This window comes from Parasteatoda tepidariorum, chromosome 1, assembly GCF_043381705.1.
Source record: "Parasteatoda tepidariorum isolate YZ-2023 chromosome 1, CAS_Ptep_4.0, whole genome shotgun sequence".
NCBI classification, from domain to species: Eukaryota; Metazoa; Arthropoda; class Arachnida; order Araneae; family Theridiidae; genus Parasteatoda; species Parasteatoda tepidariorum.
Window position 1 is genome coordinate 74,561,252 of NC_092204.1, and position 24,670 is coordinate 74,585,921.

The following is a 24,670-nucleotide window of genomic DNA, read 5'->3' on the forward strand; positions in this document are numbered from 1 at the left end:
TAATCTATTCAGGAAAAGTAAACTAATTATTTTAATACTTTTCGGACTCGAATCTGGATATTTTATTATAAGGAAATGTAAATTAAATATTTCACATCTTTGGAGTCTCGTATTTAGGATAAGGACATTTTAATAACCTCGAAATATCGCTAATCTATGGGTTGTTAGCTGCAATATTTATTTTAAAAAAAGTTACCTGGTTTCATATCTCTATTAAATGTTTTTGAGTAAATATATTATAATGATGCTGGACAAAAATGTACGTTATGATTTATAAATAATTTTCTTGATTAAATAAATAAATGACATACAAGAATGAATATTTTTAAATTATATTATAAAACATTAAATAATTCTTAAATTTAAACAGAAAAAGTACTGAGTGTTACAACCCATTTGCAGCCTAGGGTATTTTTTAAAAAAAAAAAATTTTTAAATGAATTTCTTGCGTGTTTCAGAGAGTAGAATCAAACTTCGGCCACTTTCTGACTAAATTGAGCATTTAAATTTTTAATCCGGATGACAATGCAAATTTCACTCGTTTCTGAACAACTTTTAGTAAAATTTACTCTCTTCTTATTCCGACCACTTTCCGACAAACTAGAGGGCTCAAAACTCGTTTGGAGATCTGTTCCTGATTACAATATAAGTCTCTTTTCTTTACCACTACAAGCAAAATTTATGTATCAAAACAGAACTCATCGTCAATAGAAATTTGGACCACTTTTCGATGAACTAGAGTATTCAAATCAGATTCAGACTCTTGGCTTCAGGGCAAAGTAAGTTACAATTGTTTCCTAAAATTTTCAAACAAAGTTGATCACCAATCAAAATTTTGTTCACTTTCAGACACAGATTAATAAACACAAAAGCAAGAAGGAAAAAAAATAAAATGAAATAAAAATTGTACATGTTACGTTTTTAAAGCATGCTAAAGGGGAGAAATTGTTTATAGTTTTTTATCAGACTTAAAAAGAAAAACTGAAAATGCTTTACTTTAGTAATAAAGTTTCGTTTCGTTTTAGATCTGAAAACAATTTAATCATTTTCTCAGTTTTGGTATACTTTAACAACATTATTTTTAAAATTTTATATTTGTTTTATTACAAACGTCATGAATAAACAAAATACTAGAAATACCATATTTCCTTGCTGCATGTATCACAACTTTAAAACTAAAAATGGACAATCGTAACTTTATAAAATTTAATTTTCTTCTTCTACTTGAGGTATTAAAAGAAGCGATAAATAAAAAGAAAAGAATTTAAACATAACTGCTACAAAATATTATTTCCATGTTCTAACTTTCTAAATTGTAGTCTCAAAACTTTATTAATCATCGCCTACTTCATTGTCCTCTTCATGTCTGAAGTAAATAATATGAGAGCACAGTTTCATTGAAAACATCTCGCGCGATGCAATTTATAAGGTTCTGTAACAAAAGCACTTTGTTAAAGAAGTTATTTCCAGTTTGTCAACTTCTTAGAAGCGACTTGAGAAAATACTTAATTTTTCTCTATTGAATCTAAGAGAAGATAAGTTCCTTGAGGACAATTACTAATTAATATTCGGTTCAAATGTTAAAGTAAACTTAGAGTTCTAAGACAACCACAATGATTTAATATATTAGAAAATTTATTCATTTTATAGTGTATGGTCTTGACCCTTTGTTGCAGAATTTTTATTAAACATATTTTTCATACTTTTTTCATTATTTTGAATTTATTTTGGTCAAAATAAGTGAAAAATATTATATTCAGCATTTTAATAATTTATGGTTATGATATATAGCATGAAACATGGGTGTCTTTTTCTGCATTAAAGGTAGAATCTTCCAAACATGGCTCACTTGCAAACAATAATTTGTGAACTTTGCATTTATTTGCAATTATTCAGATTTAAGACTGACAGTTATTGATCTCTGAAATTTCTCTTTAATTTACGAAATAAATTATTGATAATTTTTTGAATATGAATTAATTTCTTTTCAAACTGCTTCTTTTTATTTTTTTTTATTTTAGTACAATCATAATTCCGATAATTTGACAATTTTTTTAAAGTAATTATTAGGTGATTTATTAAAATTAAAAACTGCCCAATGTATATTTCTACTTTTAATTAGAGCGAAAGCAAAATATGAAAGTGATACCGGCGTACCATCTGCGTCAAAAGTAAAATAACTAGGATACATTTTCTTGGTTCATTTTAGTATTATTATCAATAGTTTGAAATTTTGGTTCGATTTGATTTTTAAACAATCAACTCTAAAATTCTAAAATTGATTTAAATTTCAATAATCATAAAATATTTTATGTTTCATTACAAGCAGTAGTTTTTTCATAAAAGTGAATATTTTCTTTACACTTATGAACTTTACATTCATTTATACATTTTTGATTTTACAAATTTTATAACATAAATCTATATAAACTTTCTTTAAATTTTTTACACCACGGCCCACATAAAAAATGTATTGTGTACCTCTTGAATCCATAGGAAACAGAACGTTTAAGTCTATAAACTGAACATCGCAGAGTGATAAGTTTTTAAAAAAGATATGCAAGAAGTTCAGAATAACCATAAACTTTGAGAATTCCTGAAAGGAATGAACAAAAAAAAAATAGATACATATGAGAGGTGACAAATTAAGATTTAAAGGATTGAGAACTTGGAGGCGCACTGAAGTGGGCCTGCAGACGTAAGGAAAACAGCACAGATACAAGTTTGTTAGATTTTCGAAGCAATTCTTAGTTTTACGTAATGATAGTACACAGTGATATGCAGATACGTAGCAATTCTGGTAAAATTATCTAAACATATGTTAATGATATTTCTGGTAAAAAAAATAAATATAAGAAAAGAACATAATTCTATATCAATGATAGTATTTAAACCATTCATTTGGGAATTACTTCGTTCATGTGGTAACGTTTTACCGAAAACTATTACTTCTAAATTATTGTTCCTATTATCACACATTTAGAAAAGTATGTAATACTGAGAAGTTAATTAAGCGGAATCATTGGATTTTTATGCCATGCTCTAAGATATCATGACAAACTCTCCAAATTTTACCTCATTTATCAAATTTTATCACATACTATAAAATTATATTTTTTTCGTTAATTTCACCAAAATCATTAACAAAACACTTCTGCAATAATTACAGAACTTTTTGATGTTCCTAGAGAGTCAGAAACACGGTAAATTTTACCATATTCCAGTGGTTTTAACCATACTTTTTTTCTCAGGGTACGTCTTAAACATATTTCTAATACGTAACTGAACCATTAAATTCATTTCAGCCATTTCATTTGTTTGTGAAATATTTTTACATTAAAATAGTTTAGCTTTACATCATTTTGAAAAATACAATCATGTGAGAGAACATTATTTTAATCATTAGCTAAAATTGGTTCTAATTATTCTCATCTTCTTTTTGTCCAAATATTACTTAAGTGGAATGTAATTCAGAGTTGATCAAATTACGAGAGAAAAAAATACCTGCCTACAAAAATATTAATAGAAAACGAACGAAAATACGAAGCTACATTTTAGAACAATTTACAAAACTTGATCTGTTTTCTTTTTTTTTTGCCTCAAAAAGCAATAAATTCGTTAGGTACACTGAACAAACTACGTTACTTTACTATAAATTACATTATAGCTAAACTAAGATACATTTTTTATCGCCAAAATCCCATCTCATAACTCATTCTAGAGTTATTAAGGTCAAAACAGGCAGATAAAATCTAAATCTCGCCAACTTAATGGTACAGTAGCACAAAATTTAAGAAATTTTTTTTATTATTATTTTGCAAACAATATGTTTTTATCACACTGCAACTTTGAAAAAACTTTTGGCAAAGTGACAATTCCGGAACATTAATAAGACATCACATACAAAGCAGAAAAAGATTGCCCTTTTTAAGATAAAAATATTTTTGAATAGAAGGCAAATTTTTCTTTTTGTTAGTGAATCAGGGAGAAAAACTGTTATTTGTTGAGATCATTTAGCATTATATCACATTATTTTTTTTTTCCGCGAAAGTCTGAATTTTTTTTTCCCTCCGTACAAATCACTTTGGATGATGATGACTTTGACTTTTTCTGCGTTGATGATACAACTTGAATCTTGATATTGTACAGGAAAAGTTATGAAGATCAAGATTTTACTTGATTTTTGAGTCATTTACGATTTTTTTATTTTATTTTATTTTGCTAACGCAGTGATCTGTAAAATCGCTTTCGCCATTTTCTTTTTTAAGTGAGGATAAATTTGTAACAAGGTGTCAATTTTAGAGTAGCACCTGCTCAAACTCAAAGAAAATATAGATTTTTTCCTTGGAAATGAAATTTATTCCGAAAATATGAGTGGCAAGTAGTCAGTTTATAAAAAAGCGACCTAAAATTTTATGTTCAGTGCAAAAATATAAGGAAACTGACCTTCTCTAAATAACTTTTGATCTAATGATCGGATCTTTTAGTTCAAGTTCTAGGATTCAATCTTCATGATTCGAGAGGGTGGCCTCAAATATGCTAATTAATTAGTGCAGCTGATATTTTAAGTTACGAAATCAAACACAAAGACGTATTTTCTTTGAGTGAACGCAGTTATTAGTCGTTAGATAATGACCCAGTGAGCAAAAAAAAAATGATAACACATTGAATAACTTTTGTTTTAATGATCGGATTTTCACGTACCAAGTGTCAATTTTACTTGTTTCTGGGGGTGGTATTGAATATGCTAATTATGCAGTGATAACTATTAATTAAGGTATGAAATCAGAAACAAAGACGCACTTTCCCTGAATAAACAAATTTTTTTTTNTTTTTTTTTTTTTTTTTTTTTTTTTTTTTTTTTTTTTACATATTTGGATTTCTACCCCCAAGAATATAGGGAGTAGCCGCAATCTAGGAAATCTGGTCCCTTATAGTTTGGCCTGGAGAGCAATCCGAAGTTTTGTCCCCTTAATGAAATTTGCCTTTTTGCGAGTGAATTGAAAATTTTTTAATACAATTATTAAATTTGTTTATCTATTGATAATTCTATGCAAAATACAACTCTTATAGTAAATATTTATTATTTTATTTAATAATAATCGAAAAAATATTGAATTGTAAGGTATACAATTTTGTACACTATTTTGAAGAATGCAATTTTAAATGGCACTATGCAACATTTGAGGGAAATCGGTCTAAAAGTTCCTGAGAAGAATTCGATTTCTCGATGAAACTCAAGGAAAAGTATAGATTTTTCGTTTGAAACAATTTTAATGCGAAAATATGAGTGTCAAGCAGTCACTTTATGAGAATACTACCTAACATTTTATGTATCTTTTGTTTGAAGCGTATTGTCTCCTCTAATATGGTTTGATTTAAATGAATTTGAATTAAAATGAGTAACTCGAGTAATAAATGATGAAAATATGTATTGGAAGGCTACGGAAATAAAAAGTGATAACTTACTAACTTAAATTTTTAAAAAATTTCATTTTTTGATTGTCAACAAACTGTACACACGGTAGTAGAAATTCTCCAGCTCGGCAGAAGGTTCTGCAGATTACTGCAGCATATGCAGTTTTTCTTCTTCTTCTTTTGTAACTCAGACAAATGGGGGGAAATCTTCTGAGACTCTTATTTAAAATACATCTTAGCTTGTTCCTGATTTAAAAAAAATATCTGTACTACGAGAACACAGCAAAAATTACTGTTATTTGTTTACAGACTTGACTTTATAGGGATTTATTCTATTTTTTAATATTGTATAAAACTCAAATATAAACATCGTAAAGTTTCTACGTATAATTTTTATGGACCTTATATTTTCAAATTTCGCTACATGTGTGTTAAATTAAGGTGAATTTTTATTATAATAATCTCGAGTTAGCTACGTTAAGATTGCAGACTAATTTGCATTTATGCGCAGTTATTAGCGCTGTAGATTCACTTCGAAAATTCTGCTTCCGGGATTATATCTAACAAGTGTATTCATTATTTTCAAGTAATTTTTAATAAGCACTATAGTAATAGATATTTCGAAATAACTTTTACAATTTGAAATATTTTTCATAAAATACATTTTATAAAAGCATCTATCAGTTTATGTTTAAATTTCTAATGTTTAAAAATTTGATTAAAATTTTATTTTCCAGTGTTCTTTTTGACAATATTCATTTTATACCTTACGATTTATTAGTAATACCAGCATTGGCTGAGTTAGTGTTGTTTATTTCGAATTGCGAATGAGAAATTATCTAGTTACTGTGCACGGAGAAAACAATTCTGGTAAAATTACCGTAATGCATGGTAATGATATTTCTAGTAAAAAAAAAGAAAAAAAAAGAACATTATTTTAGTTAATAAAACGAAAGTATGCTGTATTTAAACTATCCATTTGGTAACGTTTTCGTTCATATAGTAACAATTTCCCCAAAAATCTGATTTTCAAAGTTATAGTTGTTATTACCTCACTTTTAGTAAAAAATACATTTTTATCGAGTAAATGGCTTTTATGACCTGCTCTAAGGAATCATAATAAATTATCTAATTTTACCGAATTTGATAAATTTTCTCACGTTGTATAAATCATATTTTATTGTTAATTTTATCAAAATCATTACCAAAAGTTAATTTTACCAATCATTACGTCGGTAAAAACTATCGACCCATAGAACAAGAAACACGGTAACTTTTACCATATTCTGGTAGTTTTGGCCATACTTTTTTTCCCAATGTAGGCATTAATTTATTTTCTTGGAAAAAGCAAAGGAGATTTTTATTCGATTTGTTTTCAAAGAGAATTTATTTAAAATTCTTATCAAAAATGCCAACAAGACAGTATGCGCATGGTCACAGAATAAATTAAAACCAGGAAAAATGCTGACACTATTGAGATCTGACAAATTACAATAGAAGACGACAATAATTATCAAAACAGATTTTTATAGTGTTTGAAATTTGGATGGGTTTCTAATAATCATTTTTAAACTCCTCTCTCGTTCTTCTCGCAATCAAACCTGTCTTTTTATTTATATCTCCCGCTTTCCTCTAACATGATTTGTCAGATTTCAAAAGCAAATTTGTTTATTCCTCAAGTAATATTAGCAACCCTCAATGTACATATTTTTTCACTTTAATTTTTGTTAACGATTTCAAAATGCATATTAATGGCAGGCTTTACGGAGGATCCTTTATCTAAATAATTTTAACTTAAGTATTTAAACTTAAGTTAAAATTATTTATGATATTATTATTAATTATTATTATTAAATAATTTTAAATTTATAATAAGTATTATTTTTAAATAATCTTAAATTATTAATAAATATTATTATTAAATAATCTTAAATTAATAATAAATATTATTATTAAATAATTATAAATTATTAATAAATATTAATATTAAATAATTTTAAATTAATAATAAATAATTATTATTACGTATTATTAATTATTTATTATTAATTTAAGATTATTTACTTATTATTAGTATTTAAATTCAAGTATTTATACTTAATTTTTCTAGGGTGTTGTATTATTAAATTCCAAATATGGCTGACGAAAATAACTATGTGTATTAACAGTGGTGTAGTTTTTTAAACGTTAGTAGAACATAATAAAACAAACACTTTTCATACTACATCTTGAGGTATACGATGCAAAAAGGTGGTTCCCACCAAAAAATTTCATTGGTAAATAGTAATAAAAATAATACAAAACAAAGCATGCGAAAGTATTTCAGATTCTGAAATATGCTTTTTTTGTAGAATTCCATGCTGAAAGATAAAATTTACAGCTGAACTTTTAAAACATTTTCGGGATAATAATTTAATAAATATTTGATTTCAAAATTTAAAAATATTATTCCTCTTTTAGCATAAACAGCCACAAAAATAAATAAAAACACCACATTACTTTTTCTTTTAAATTATTTTTTTTATTTAATGACATGCAGCCTTCATACAGAAATTGTTCCTCTCCTTTAGATTCCATTGTTCTATGGTGTGGAATGTTTATTTTAACCAGTTCTCTCATCCTTTAAATCACTATTAACTAGAAACTTTGAGCTGATAACACCGGGGAACAAATTGTTTTCTGTTTTCTAATGTATCTGATGTTGTTTTAATTTTTTGTTAACTGATCTTGGATATTTTCACTAATTTCAAATCTGCGATAGGTTTCCAAGCTACAGTTTTTTTTAAAACTACATTTTTTGCCTAATTTTTTCATCGAAATGTACAAATATAAAAATGTTATGTATAGCAGTGTGTTATATATAGCAGCAAATATTGCCACAAATTTCTAGTGAACGTAGGGCAAGTCATGAGAACTAAAACTGCATGGGAGCCCATGCCTGGAAATATCGTCGTACGTGACTAGGGGTGCTTCTTCATTGTGCTCTGTAGCTCACTGAGAAACAGTTCATAATAAGTTCTAAAAATATCATTTTTAAAAAAATCTATTGCTTTAGGAGCAAAATTAATTTCAAATTTGAAATTATTACATCCGAATTAGACAAGATAAGTTTTATTAATGCAACAAGAAATTTGTTCCCTAGTGTAATTGATCTTGTTTATAATGGATAATCTACTATATTTAAAAATTTCAACAATCTAAAATAAACTTTCTCTTTTAGCAGATTATTTTAGTTTACGTTCCAAAAGATTCTGATGTGGATATCATCGTCATCAAGCTCTAAGCACAATATTTTCATCAACATATTCCACCGCAGATAAAATTGTGTACAACTGTAAATGTGCTTCTTATTTTAATGGGGATACAACAAATGTATTATATTAAATTATTTATGTTACGTTTTGTATAAAAGTTACATTAAAAGGAAATAAGTTACATGTTTTCGTCATTGTTTTGGTGTGATACACAAATAAACAATATTGTATTGTGCATTTTGTAAGCATTTTTCCCATCTAATCTTTGTTTTTTGCTCTTTTTGTGAAATTTTGGAAGAAATTTCAATCAACGTTTAGATACCAAATGGAAGAATATAATAATATTAATTTATAAAAAAATAATATAAATAAATAATATAAATAAAATTAATATTACAATATCAGAATATAAATTGATATTTGGTAATTACGGGATGCCCAGCGGACTGATTTTGAAATTAAAAAAATGGTTTGTAGCGTCATCTGCTGGTAATTTTTGCAAATAATTTTCAAACCTTTTGCATGATATATTTATAACTTTAGCAATAAGCTATAGTTTGTTTCCTCGATTAAATTTTTTCTCTTGATTTTTAATTTAAAAATCATTTAGTGTCCCACTGGACATCCTGTAAATGGATTTTTTCAGCAACTTTATGTTAGTATAATTATGCTAATCCCATTGTAGTAGTAACATCCAAAAGGTATTTGACGCATTGTGAATTACTTAAAAGTTGTCAGGCTGTTACTTTTTAGATGTTATCAACTGATTAAAACAAATTATACAGCCAGGCTGTGAGAAGATAAGGCATCATATTTGTCATGCGAATATTGATCTATATCGTGCGTTTTGCTAGTGATGATTTGTTGATGCCAAAGCAATGGTTACAGATATTCGAGCCCTATCATTCACCAACTATAATTAGTTAACATCGTGTTAATCCTGCACGCGATAGTTGATTGAAGTCATCTTACACCATCAATGAATTATGATAATGGATTCATTAATAAATTTTAAGCTGATTAAACGTAAACTTAACTCAAGCATTAGTTAATTGTATGCATGATGGTTTAAAGAATTTATACAATAGATAGTGGTTTGTAATTACGGATCCATGTATAAAATTTAACTCTTTCATAGTCTTTAAAATTTTATTTTTCTGTATCCATTAAATTAATTATAATTGACGCAGCATTCCGTTAAACATTTGCTGCCATTAAGATCAAAATGAATTAAATAAAGGGTGTAAAAAATTTCGTTTTTAATAAAGAAATATAACCTTTTATTTGAAAATATTTTGTCAAAATTTTAATAGTTTTCTTTTGGAGTGATTTTGACTGCGTGATTGAAACATTTCTTTGTCGTCTAAAAGCTAAATTTTATGGGTTGCTAAACATTGAAGTAAAAAGATGCGTTTGAACCTGAATATGGTAAAATTTACCTTGTTTCTGGCTCTGTGGGAACAAGCTCAGCAATTTCCATCAATTATTTTAGTAAAACAATAAAACAATAAATAATTAACAATAAAATATCTTTTTATAATGAGTTGCAAAATTCGGTAAATATGATAGAATTTGGTAATTTTATCATAATTCCTTAGAGCATGACGTAAAGACCATTGTTTTAGTTAATTTTTTTCTTTTTTGTATTTTTTACTAAACGTGTGGTAAGAATTATATTTGAGAAAACTGGAATTTCCGTTCAACCGTTAAAATATGAATAGAAAAATTACAATATTTTCAATACCGTATATTTGGTTTTATTAAACAAAATTTCAGTTCATTTATTTATTTATAATCATCTAGATCATCTAGAATGCTTTCTTCGTGAACAAATTAAAATTCAAAAAGAAGGATATCTTTTCTACTGTATTTAACTATTACACTACTTTTTCATAGAAAAATATATTAATTTATTGTTGCAAGCACATATTACATTAATCTATCATATGAGTTTTTACTTTAGTTAATCAGATTCAAATAACACACTGAACTATTATATACAAACATTTGATTATCCATCAGATGTAAATATAAAATAAATGTTCATCTCCCATATACAAATAATTACAGCATGTGATTAGTTGTCGGCACAAAATACTGCCCCTCAAATTTTTTTTACCCTAGTTTTTGGAATTGCGATAATTATGTACCTAGAGTGTTTGCCCTCGTTCATATTAGTTAACGAGATTTTGATTGTAAATTGAAAAATTTCGATTTGCACATACACTGTAAAAAATTCAGTATCAAATTACGATAAACCGGCACTTTGGGTGCATTATCTGTAAAATCGATTTTTATCGTAAATTATTTTACCGTAATTTTTACTGCAATATTTATTTAATTAGAGTGATGCAGTAATTTTACGGTTATTTTTACAGAAAAATTACGGTATATCAGATTTTTGTTCTGTAACATGGTCCGGTAAAAGTGAATTTTGTGGAGAAAAACACCGTCTCCCTGGGAGTCGGTACTTTTTACAGTAATTTGATTCTGAATTTTTCACAGGGCATAACCAATTTGTATTTTATTTTTTTTTAAATTGTGTAGTATTAGCAATAAGTGTTTTAAAGCATTCAACGTAAAATGTTTTTCTTTCTTTTAAGTTTTATAAGTCGAAGCTCCCAGGAAAATTTAAATGCTTAACATCAGTTTTTAGTTTTAGTTATACGTTTTAATTTTCAATTTAATTTTATCTTATTTCAGTTTTTTCTATTAAATAATCAATACCTACTCATAAACATGGGGAAAAAAACTCAGTTTCACAATATGAGTTATGTACGATTTCATATAGTGTCTCAATTCTATATATTTCCAATTTTATTGTATGCTGTAATTTAATTTAAGAAAAGCAGTAAATATAGTTGATTCTCCTTAAGAAACTATGAAAACTCGTATGTTATTTTTACAGCTAAATGTCAAAAGGAATTTCGTTTTTAATCCTTGTAGAATGAAGCTGTTATGTAGGATTATGCCGTGAGTCGAAACAAGATTATATTTAGCGAACCGATAAATTTTTCCTTCATCTAATAACATTTTTTTTCTAATAGTGTTTAAGTTTTCTGTTAGTTGGTAAATAGGATGATTTGAATGATTTATAGATTTTCATCTTTAACCTTTAGCAATAAGTTTCTTTTTTAGAATAAAGTTGGGGGAAATTTAATCGAAGAAGGACATTTTTTAAAATAAATGGAGACAATTTAAACGGTATAATTATAGTTATAGAACGGTATAATAATAGTTATAGTTATAGAACTATAATTTTATGTTTTAAATATTGATAAATTTATTGATTCTGAAATTTTGGAATTTCTTTTCTTTAGAATTAAAATAGATTTCAAATTCTGCTTTTTAAAAATTATGAGTAAGTTGAGTCCTTTTATTTGTTCCATATTTTTTTCTGAAATTGTTTTCACTGATTTTATCGGTTGTTTCTAGATATCTTATATTTTGTAATATAATCAATTATTTCACTTGAAATCATGAATAACTTTTAATTTACTCAAAACGGGAGAGAACTTAATTTTTTTAGTGATTTTTCCACACTTAATCATCATTGAATCAATTTTTATATTGCAACTTTTAAATACACAAATACTTTTATATTTTTATTTCAGATGAAACAGAAGTTTATTTTTTTAAAAAAAGGTTACTAGATTATTAAAGAAGTAATATTTAATGAATAACTTATTTATTTATTACCTTTTAACTTTTATTTTAATAATAATATAAAATACTTTCCTAACCTTTATTAAGGCAGATTTCCTTCGTTTCCAGCTAGCGTCATTTTACAATGGCACGAAATACCAATCTAAAGAAATATTCAAAAACAAAATTCCGTTAATGACCCGATTTCTTAAAGGTAATTTTTTAAAGACTGCCAAAAAAAAGTATCTTAAAAATGAGCAGATACATGCCAAAATAGATCCGAACTATTTAAGAATCTCATGTACTCATTATTGAGCATAGTAGCATGTATTGAAACAGCTCTGATTATCCGTCCTCATTTGTAAATAAACATGGCTGCACGACAGACAGAATTTTCATTCTAAAATTACGGTAGAATAACTGGCATAATCGTAAAGTTTACGGTGAAGAACATTTTCTACTTTTACGGTTTTGTAACCGTTTGCATCTAGAATGGTTTAAACACTGTAAATACAAAAATAAACGGTATTTTAATCGTTTACAACTAGCATGGTTCTATAACCGTAAAAGGGAAAAGAAATCTAACTGGTCGTTGAAAAAAGGCTTTTCGTTAGGTAATGGATATTGGAGTAGAGGATGAATTTTTTTTTTCAAATGAAGTACAAAATAGGATTTAATTAGTTTATCTGGTTTTTTAACCTATCGTTATACTAGACTTCTTTGTGTTCAGCAGCTTTATGGCACTGTCCTATCTTCGTACATCATAGCATTGTATTTTAAAAGTCCAAAGTCACAAATTGGGTAGTGCAGAATGCTGAAAACTCCTCATGTGTTGAAGCGAATGGAGGAAATATTGTGGTGTCAACACTGGAACTCGAACCCCCATTCTGTCGGTTACGAGACTGACAGATTAGCTTTCTAGTCTATAATATGTACCCGTCTGCAAGGAACTAAGTGGTTTCTTTAGGTAGGCTTAGTTAGTGCCATAAAATTCTAGTTATTAGGTGAAGGCAGTTAATAAACTGTTTTTCTTGCAGTTAACAGTTTGAATATCAGCTTATTTATGCTTATTTGACTGTTTTGTTTGAATATGGTAAAATAACAGTTAATTAAATTGTTATTCAACCATTTTTTGCTAGAAATTTCTAACAGTGTAGGAAAGTATTGATTACCGATCTGAAAATATTCTATACTTGCGAAATAAGTTATGAATAAAGACAAGCGAAGTAAAATTGTATCTAATTAGATTTTTTCAAACATTTGATCGTTATATACCAATAAAGTTTTATCATTGTCACATTGATATGTCATTTTGACATGATGCGTCAGTTTGTTATGATGTGTCATTTTTTAGGCAAGTTAATTTTCTGCATTCGAGACGCGTTCGAGATTTATTATTTTTCTTAGGAAATTCAATAAGTTTAATTCAAATTCAATCATATTTGTTTCGGAGCTATTTTGACGCATTTTTTGCTCAGTTTTGATGAGCCCCATATTTTTAATGTTGTCTGTAATGTTTGTGCTCATAAAATGTGCAAACATTAATTAGTATATTGCTGCATTAATTTAGTTTCAAACAATTTAAAAACAGTTTAAATTCATATTATAAAAACTCAAAAATCACAAAAATTTAATATATATATAAATGTAGCAGAAAGTTAATATATAAAAATAAATTATTAAATCAGAAAAAAAATTCTTATAATCTTAAAATATTTTATGTTTTCCTCGAAATTCTCAAACTTCAAGCAACGAAATTTTGGAATAAATTAATTACTTAAGATATCCAATCAGTTTCAACAGGATTTTTTAAAAATATTAATGTAAACTTTTAAATAAAACTAGTTTATTTATTTTATTATGTATAACTCATCATTTGTTTTATTATATATTATGTATAACACATTATGTATAACATAGTAACGGTTCACCGGAAATTTTTTTCAAAATTATACTTCTTCTTACCACTCATTTGGAAAAAAAATACAAAATCTAAAATTAAATTTAACCATTTAGTGGTTTAGTAATAAATGGTTTTTATACCATGCTCTAAAGTATCATGATAAATTACCAAATTTTACCACATTTACCAAATTATATGACATATTTTAAAGTCATATTTTATTGTTAATTTCACCAAAGTCATTACCAAGTGCTTCAATAACAACTACTGATATTTTCGGTGTTTTTTATTCTAAAATTAAATTTTTTAATCAAAGCTTAAGTGTCACAAACTTTAATAGAAACCCTAATGACTCTCAAAGTATTAAAATTTAAATAAAAGTTTAAGAAAATTAATATTTGAAAGGACATTAACAAATAATATGTAAAATTCCCGGTGTGCTTGAATATTTTATGTGTTCTCTATATTCAAACACTTTTCGCAACGAATATTCCGAGCAAATTAATTTCTTAAAAAAGATACACTTGAAGAAGTTCATAAGCAGGAGCTGAGCCGGATTTTTCTGAAACTAATATCCAGTGATAAATAAAGCCTAGGATTTCCAGATAAACACAAAACAATTCAGATTATCCTCTTATAAATAAAAAAGCTTTAAAAATTAAACAATGGCTATGCTTTTAGTTTGTTAATTCAAATCAATATCAGGCAATGAATCATGAAACTTAAATTTAAAGTAAAAGCTCTTGCTTTATTTATAAGAAATTCAAACAAATGAAAGCTAATAAACTAAAGCAAATATTTAAAATTCAAGCAAAAGCTACAGGTTAATTACAAATTCAAAAATTCAAAAGGTAAGATGTAGTTATCTTATTTATAAATTCAAATAATATGTTTTTAGTTTGTTAATTCAAATCAATATCAGGCACTGAATCATGAAACTTAAATTTAAAGTAAAAACTCTTGCTTTATTTATAAGAAATTCAAACAAATTAAAGCTAATAAGCAAAAGCAAATATTTAAAATTCAAGCAAAAGTTACAGGTTAATTACAAATTCAAAAATTCAAAAGGTAAGATGTAATTATCGTACTTGTAAATTCCAATAAATTAAAAATAATGAATCATAAACTTTTAAATTTAAAACGTGAAAATTAGAATAATTTAAAATAAATAAACTCTTACATATTTAATAAATAAGCTAATGGCTCTTAAAATATTAAAATTTATAAAAGTTTAAAAAAGGTTATATTATACAAAATTCCTAGCCTGTTCGAATATTTTGCGAGTTCTCTATACTCACACACTTTCCGCCACGAATATTTCGAATAAATGAATTTCTTAAAAAAGATACGGTCGAAGTAGTTCATATGCAGGAGCTGAGCAGGGCTTTCCTGAAACTAATGGTCCGAATCCAGCCTGTGATAAATAAAGCCTAGGACTTTCAGATAAGAACGGAGCCGCTTCCCTTCTGTTTATTTTTCTTCGCGTCCTTTAACTAATGGTGAAAAGTTCTGCTTATCTCCCAAATTCTATCTCGACAAGTTGAGGGAGGTCTTCTTTTTTCCTCTTTTATCTTAGTTTACTTTTTAGAAAGAAAAGTGATAATTAGTTTCAATCTTCTTTTATTTGGCTCCAAAGCGAAATTTTGTAGTTTAACTGTGTTTATCTTTACATTGTTTAGGTTGGAAATTAGGCATATTTTTGAAAGCGTAGTAAAATAGTTACTTAAACGCGTTGAAGGATAAAAAAAAATTAAATAAAAGCCTGTTTTGAGTATAAATAAAAGTTTTATCTTGCTGTGTTTTCTTAACTGGGTAATTTTGCGCATCTAACTCAGCTTTGATAATAGTGCAATGAGGCTAAATGCTAGGAAATTAAATTTTTAGCAAAAATGTTTTGCTTTTAAGTGTTGAAATTGAACTAATGTATAATTGATAATTAAATGCTAGGGAATTAAATTATTAGCAAAACGGTTTCGGTTTTAAGCTTTGAAATTGAACTAATTTATAAGTGATAAGTAAATGCTAGAGAATTAAATTTTTTGCAAACTCCGTTTATGTTTTAAGTGTTGAAATTGAACTAAGGTATAATTGATATTAAAATGTTTGGGAATTAAATATTTCGCAAAAAAGTTCACATTTTAAGCATTAAAATTGAACTAATGTATAATTGTTAAGTAAGTGATAGAGAATTAAAATTCTAGCAGAAATGTTCAGTTTTTAAAATTTAAAATTGAATTAAGGTATGACTGATAGTTAAAATTTTAGAAAAAAAAGCGTTTAGGTTTTAAGCTTGAAAATTGAATTAATGTCTAATTCATAATTGAATGTTATGAAATTAAATTTTTAGCAAAAATATTTAGGCTTTAAGCATTAAAATTGAATTAACGTATAATTCATAGTTAAATGCTCCGAAATTAAATTTTCAGCATAAACGTTTAGGTTTTAGGCATTAAAACTGAACCAATAAAAAATCTAGAATTAATGCAAGGGAAATAAATTTTTAGCAAACATTTTTATGATTTAAAAGTTAAGTGTTAAAAAGCGTAACTGATTACCACAAAGCATTTTAAACAACTTCCACCTTAGAAGAAATTAAAATTAAATTTGGTTGGCTAAAAGCATTTTAACTTAACTAAAGTGGTGGTATTTGAAGTATTTTAACTTAAATTAATATGGCTGATAATATGATAATTAAGGTGGTGATTAAATGTATGATGAGTTTTTGAAATTCAAAATTATTTTTAAAAAATACATTTAGTTGAAAAAGTTCTGGCAAAATTTGTAAATCAGAGGTTCGTAATTAGGATACAGTGTTCAGGTGTGACGCAGACGTCTTAGGTTCTCTTCTATTAATATGCTGTCTTAAAAAATGCCATTGGGAGAAGAATCATACATTAAAAACATATTCGCATCATACATCGAGATTAAGCCAAGCATCAAAAGTCTTTATGATTTGCTTCCCAACGAACAAAATGGTTATGATTGCAAACATGATTACATGGAGAGAAAAAAGTTCTATTAAAATTACTGTATTATATGGTAATCTCATTTCCGATTAAAAAAATTAGTTAATAAAACCAAAACATATGGTATTTAATCCATTCATATGGTAACGGTTTCTGTTCATATAGTAACAGTTTACTAGAAATTTTAGTTTTCAAAATAATAGTTGCTATAACCATTCATTTTGTAAAAAATACAAATTTGGAAAGAAAATTCAACTGAATAAATTATTTTTTTGATAAAATTACCTATTTTTGTTCACATTTTCAAAATTATATCGCATACTATAAACCATATTTTAATGCTACTTTACCAAAATCATTACAAAAATGCTTCGGTAAAAATGACTGAGTTTTTTTGATGTTCCAATAAAACCAGAAACACGGTAAATCTTAACTATATTCAGGGCTTTTTTTTTTCTCAGTGTAGCTCAACCCAATTTCTTGAATAGGCTGTTCATCATTGGTCATAATAAATAATGTGGGTAATATATTTTTATTTTGTAACCGTTGTTGAACAGCCGACCCAATTTTTTTGGGTTTACGACTACTAATATTCAACTCCAAAGCTTTGTAATTTCAAACCCAATCAAGAAGACAAGACCATTCCTGGATCTAGTATTGGGAGAAGTTTTACCTTCGTATAGGATTTTTTGGTGGAACTAACCCGCATTTGTTTTACATGGATAAGAAAACCACCCACGGTTAGCTTGTCTGCATGGGGACTCTAACCCATGATCCGTTTACCCCTGATGATATTTTGCGTCAGCCCTGTGGTCGGTGTGAGCCGGGTGTGGAATTCGTATCGACCAGTCATCTGTGGGATTCGAACCCGGCTTACCTCTCTGGAAGGTAAACGCTCTATCCTCTGAGCCTGGGGGTAATATATGAAAGATTTAAGGAACAAACATTATTTACGTCAAATAAAATATTAATGCCTATATTATCAGAAAACCAATTAAATTTCTGTCTTTGTGCTATTAACTTTAATTAATCAATTAAAAAAAGCTTAATTAATAAGTTTAATTAATTAAGTTTAATCTTAATTAAAATTAAAATCTTAAACAAATTGAGCTATTAGTTAGGCTGATATTGATGCTTAAGAGAGTGCAGTTTGCATAATCAAATTGTTCCGTAGTGTTCTTTTAATTTTACTAATTATTTTACGCAAATAACATATTTTAAAACTATATTTAATTTCAATAGACAGAAAAGGATTAACTTTTTTTAATTAAACTGTAAAATATCAGTAACAGCAAAGATTTCCTAAAAATGCTTGATTCAACTTAAATTTTATTGAAAATTTCATTAATTCAGCGTTTGAATGTTGGTTTCATCATTGGTGTATTACATCCTTTTTATCTAATGTGGCTCTTTCCCCCCCCCCTTTTATTCCTTACTTTTCTTTGATTTTTGGACATTTTTTGAATTTAAATTAAAATAAAGGGCATGAAACAGTTGGCTTCAAGCACTGAAGTTTGAGATTTGACAATATAGGTAAATTCTATGAATTATTCTCTTCAAATTATTCCAAGTGGAATTGAAATGAATATAAATGAACTTCTAATGTTTATAAATTTAATAAAATGTTTATAATTAAAAATAAACCCATCTTGTATGTGTTGCATATTTTTAGAAATTTCCTTTAAATAATAACAGCATACATATAAATCTAAACTTAAGTACCTAAGTATTCAATGCGTTAGCGAAGTGAAATCGAATTTTGAAGTTGCTCGAACGGAACATGGTTGAAACATGGTCAAACGGAGCTGACAGAAGATAGGGTCCCCGTTAATGTTAATAAAAAAATACTTTAGAATCTTTTAAGGACATAATATATTTAGGGACATAATATATCAACTCTTCCAACTTTCTTAGATATACATTCTGAGCAACCACTTTATACAAATCAGCTATTGAGACACGAGGTTACCGGTCGAGGCTTTAAAATGTTTTCATGACTAACAGCTTTTCCTGACACAACAAGGTATTTTAGCTTTCAAGCAATTAAAGTAGAAACTTGAACTTCTAATTTGTGTATTGTCAATGATTTTAAAAGCCTCGTAAGCAGCAGAGCTTCACTATGTTTCCTTTTTAATTCCAAATGAACTCAGGATGAGGTTTACGCCCTCAGAGATGCCACAAATTATTTCTGAAATTTTTACGTTTAAAAAATACATGGGTTACTGTTGGTGAAACATGATTAGTGAAAGATTGTTGGTTATGGTTATTGTTGGTTTTGGGGGATTTAGATATTTATTGCCTGTTAGAATTGAGATATTTATTGCATATTCGGAAATAAAATTTTGTCACCAAATTTGGAGATATTTGGTAAAAGCCGCTGTATTTTGTTGTCAAATTGTGCCAAATCCGAAGCTTAGTAGATTGCTTTCGACATAATAAAATAATAGATTGTTTTTACATTATTAATAATATTATTAATAAAAATTCCAACTCAACATAAACATTGTTCTTAGAAATTCCAATATAACAAAAGTATTGTTCTTATAAATTCCAACATAAAATAATTAATATATATAGAAACGGCTTTAAAACATTGATTTAAACTCTTAATTAAAAAATGCTTGCAAAAAGAAAAATTTATAACAATATTAACTTCCTGTTGTTTAAGATTACTTTAAGAATTCAGATAACCATTTTATAAAAGTAAATGACAAAATTAAAAAACTGCGATAAAATTCCTGGAGCTCTAATGCAAATCTGGGCATACGAAACAATTAAAACAGAAAATTAAAACCTTTTCAACAACAAAATACCTTTAAATAAATTGCTTGTTCATTTTTAGAGAAAACAAGTGTGATTTATAAAAGCATCAACCACTTATTTTAACTTTTACCAATAACATTCTAATGACTTCCTAAAAGTTTCAATTACAGGTATAATTGCAGTTTTCCCCTTAAGCACTTAACTCCCTTCACGAAGGCAGCAATTTAAATAACTAAATACGACTTTTTGAAAAAGTTCTCTAGAGAAATCTGTCAAATTACAGAATTTATGAAACTGCTGTCATTTCTAACGCTTTCAGGCGCGACTTATTCTAGCTCTAAGCAGTTGTCTTTATTACTTCAACGCAACCCTTCAATGAATAATGATATCTCGAGATGTCACTAAAGAGAGACAAACAGTAGAATAAAAACACAACTAAACATGCAATGTTTTGCCGACTGTCACCACAAATACAGCAAAAGAAACGAAAATAAAAAGTTAGACTCTTTTGCAGACGGAAGTGTTCTATTTATTTTTGTCCCATCTTTTGCCTGTTCTAAAATTTATTAGCTCATATTGGATTCCTCCTGGTTGCAAAACAAAACGTGCTTCTGCAAGATAAGCTCTTTAAAAAATTCATAGCCTTATTACTCTAGCACAAAACTCTTTTTTTTTCAGTCCCCTGTTTTCTTTCTTTTATATGGGAAAAACTAGAAAGCAGACGATCAAGACGGCAGGAGAAAATATGGTATTTCAAACGATCAATATGCAGATAGTGTTACCTAATACACCATGAAGGATGCTGATGCTTTCTTTCACCCTTTTACGATGGTGTTTGCGCCAATTTTATTTTGATTATATTCTTGTAGAGGTGATCGAGTTTTGAAGAGGAATTTTTAATGTTGCCACAAGGGGGAAAGAAATTTTGTACGCCAGTTTGAGTTTTGAAAAGTTTATTGATTGAATCCCCATCCCTTATAAGTGTTAGTTCTTAAAACCTTCTATAGCATAAATTTTAGTTTAGCATTTGAGTGCTTAAAAATTAATGAATGAAAAGTTTACAGGAAGCAGGAATAAAAACGCTTCGAATGTGTATTAATCATGCAATTGCTCATAATCTGCGAATTGTAAAAATAATTTTTTTGAAGCATAGAAATTTGTCCAATTAAAGTAATTCCAACATGATGATAGCGTAAAACTAGTATGTCAAATATAATTTTTAGTAGTGCTAAAATTCAAAGAAAAGTATTGATATCTAAAATCAATAAGTAATTTCTGCTAGATAACTAAGAATACTCCTTTAAATTTCACGACTGTAAAGTTTTTGAATTTGTTTTACACGTATCAAAAACTCTTCACCATGGAAACTCTTTCAATGTCAATTATCAAATTATGTATAAATGTATCACATTTATAACAAAGTTCAATTTCTGTAAATAATTAGAAATTTTTAAATAGACAACTACATAAAATAACTAAATATAGAAAGCATTTCTTAAGAATTTAATAATAATACAATTCTTAACTACACAATATAAATTTTAATTATAGAAAGTAATTTTCACGGCTCAACAATAATTTAAACTATTGAAACTGCGTCATAATTTAAAACATAAAACTTCTTGAACACCTTGTATTTATCGAATAATCAATTTAATTAATTCAGTTTCTATTGTGTTTAATTAAAAATGACGCGCTTTTCCTCACAGAAGAAAATTAAAATTTCAGTCAGTATTTTTTACAAAAATAAATAGATAAATACTAATCACTAATACTTAAAAAATATTATCAATTCCAAACAAACACTCAAAGGAACTTTATTTATATCCTGATATAAACTCATAGCATAGAGTTTTATTTATATCCGAATATATCCAGATATAAACAACTATGTTTGTTTCAACAGTTAACACTTCACTGCTTTGATCCTTTCTGTAGAATAAACACTGCTATAATTGTTATATGCATTCTAAAGTTAATGCAGGTTTTAATGTACTTTCAAAAATTTCCTTTTCCACTTAGGTGAAAATTACTATTTTAACCGGTATTTTTATTATTTCTCATTAAATTTCACATGAGTTTTGCTCATATCCTAACATAAAAAATCTAAACAACACATCTCACCATAACAGAGTTTATTTTTAATTTTAATGCCTAATAGAGTTAATACTTTCTATAGAAAAAAGTATTGTTGCAATTGACGCATTTTTTTATAATTAATGTAATTAAACATTTTAATGCAACGAATTATTTCCTTATAAATTCTTAAATGAGTTTTATTCATGTTCTACCATAAATTCAAGAGATAAAAGTAACGGTGCTTATTTTTAACTGTTAATACCTCATTGATTCCATAGAACAAATATTGCTGTAGACTTATATTATTGGCACATCAAATATTTTGAAAGCTATAAAAGGAGCAAAGAGCATGAAATCCCATTGGATTTATTTCACACTTTTCCATCACAGCTGCGAAACACAGATAGGCCGATATCACTCCCTATAGGTAATTCACTCTCAAACTACTTTTTGAAACTTTGGGAAGAATATAGACTCTTAAGTGTTATCGCTAAGTTTTCAAGAACTTAGGAATTCCCAATACTCTCAATGACCTTTTCCGATAGCTGATTAAACATTTCTGTTCATGTCAAAAAGCAATTTTTAAAACTGAAAGAACCTTTTGCTTTAGAACCCACTTGAGGTTGCCAAATCCCTTTAAAGATAGCTTCTAAGAACGTTAAATTATAACGAGAGAGAAAATTTTCTTCAAAAGGCAGACGATATTTGAAATGAAGTTAAGCAATTTTGCTGACGGCAGACGATTTTAATGACTCCACTCAACTTCACTCATGAAGGCGAGAACAATGCGTCTTCTAAATATTCATTTTGGAAATGAGTTGCATTATCACTTTGAGAGAAATACCGATGGCACAAAAGCTGCTTTTTAAACGATCTATTTATGCGGAAAATTTAGATCCATTAATTTCTTGACTGAAACAAGTCCCTTTTCTATTTTCTCCCTTTGTGATCTACTAAATGATGGCACCAATTTATAGCGATAGAAATCATTTAATTTTAGTTGAAATTAATGATAGAAAGAAAGAATGAAACTGCTTTGTTATTTTTCGAGAATATTATTATTTTGAGAACGATAATTAATCTGATAATTAATAGAAAAATTTTTCTTTGCCATTATTCTTGGGTTAAAAAAAAAAAAAAAAAACTTTGTGTTATTCGATTTATGTTTGATATGAAACTGTAGTATATGCATAATTAAAGCAATCTAATAGTTATAAAATTATTAAATTTCATAAGCACTGCAACTTGAAAAATATCTCATATATCTTATTGAATTTAATTTGAGGAATTTTCAAAATTTTAATTTAATAAATTCGCTATCACAACGCTTGAGTACGCCCTCTAGCGGAGCCTGAATGTATCAGGCATTTATTTATTAAGTTTTATTTAGTTCTATCCTAATCATTGGCAGAATCGGACGTCATTTTCTTAGTAGCAAATAAGAAGCAAAAGGATTCCTAAGGAAAAGGCAGAAGAACTTGGAAAAAAATAACCGGAACATTGTTAAATCTTTTTGAAACAGAACACGCCAAACATTTGAAGAACAATTTATCAATAATTTTTACCTTTCTATTATTAACAAGCTTGCTACCTATAACTTCCGATTTCGTGATTGCATACTGTTATAGATGTGTGTATTACGATAAAATCCATTATTTTTTTGTCTTCAATTCATTACAAATTAAAGTGAAGTCAACATTGCTTACTTCATTCTAATGAATAAATGTAATTTCAGAACATGCAGAACTGTAATAGTTATAGAATAGTATATATTTCTGAATCTGTGTAATTCAGTAAACAACAATAACGAATCATCCGAATCACTTGAAATAATATCATTTATGTTGATTATTAATACATTTTTATCGTTTTCTTGGTAAGTATTTTTTTAATTTTGAATGATAACTTTCAGCTATTATGTTTTTAAGTTACATAATGAAATTCATATCGAGATCTTGCAATTATGAAATTTTATTGTGTGGATAATCTATGTATATATTATTAGAGAATAAAGTTTTCAAATGAAGAACATGTAATTTTGAAATTCTCCGGATTTATAAATCAGGTAAGTGTTACGATTTTTATAATAAAAAATTTACTTGCAAATATTTTTTTTCTAATTTGACGATAGTTCTCTGTAGAATGGTTTTCTACGTCCGATTAATATTAAAAGAAAATATGAAAGTTTTTTATTTCAATTTGAGGAATTTTCAGAATCGTTTTTTTCCGTAAGCATTCTTTATTTTGCGTTTTTCAGTTTATAAATAATGATTTTCATTGAAGCTTAAAAATTTTTTATAAAAATTGTTGTCAAAAAACTTTTTTTGCAAAATTAACTGATATAAAATTATTGGCTTATGTATGCTTTTTGCATACCTTAATGTTTGAAGTAATATGATTCATAAAACTATGGTATGTAAAGTTTGAATAGGCCTTTCAATGTAATATCATTAAACGATTATTTATATTAGATTTCGCAGGCATTAGGTTTTAACTCTAAGAAGATACATATTTTTTGTCCTGTTTATTTAGAAATATTTTTTCGATGTGCTTTGGATGTTCCTTCTCTAAAAAAAAGAGATACCATTTTGTTTTCCCTTGCATAAGAAGAATATCAAACATTTTTCTTTTTTAAATTTAAT

General features: G+C 27.1%; 1 protein-coding gene across 8 annotated transcripts in view; it reads left to right on the forward strand.

The window, feature by feature from the left end:
- Positions 1 to 8,853, forward strand: part of LOC107449157 (P-selectin) — a 37,464-nt gene extending 28,611 nt beyond the window's left edge. For 4 of the 8 annotated variants that reach the window (XM_071182410.1, XM_071182403.1, XM_043039498.2 and 1 more), the window contains one exon: positions 8,642 to 8,853. The gene's annotated coding sequence lies outside the window, so the exon portion shown is untranslated. Of the gene's footprint in view, positions 1 to 8,638 lie in introns of all 8 variants that reach the window. The other 4 variants (XM_043039499.2, XM_071182407.1, XM_043039496.2 and 1 more) reach the window with 1 other exon arrangement.
- The last annotated feature ends 15,817 nt before the right edge of the window (positions 8,854 to 24,670 follow it).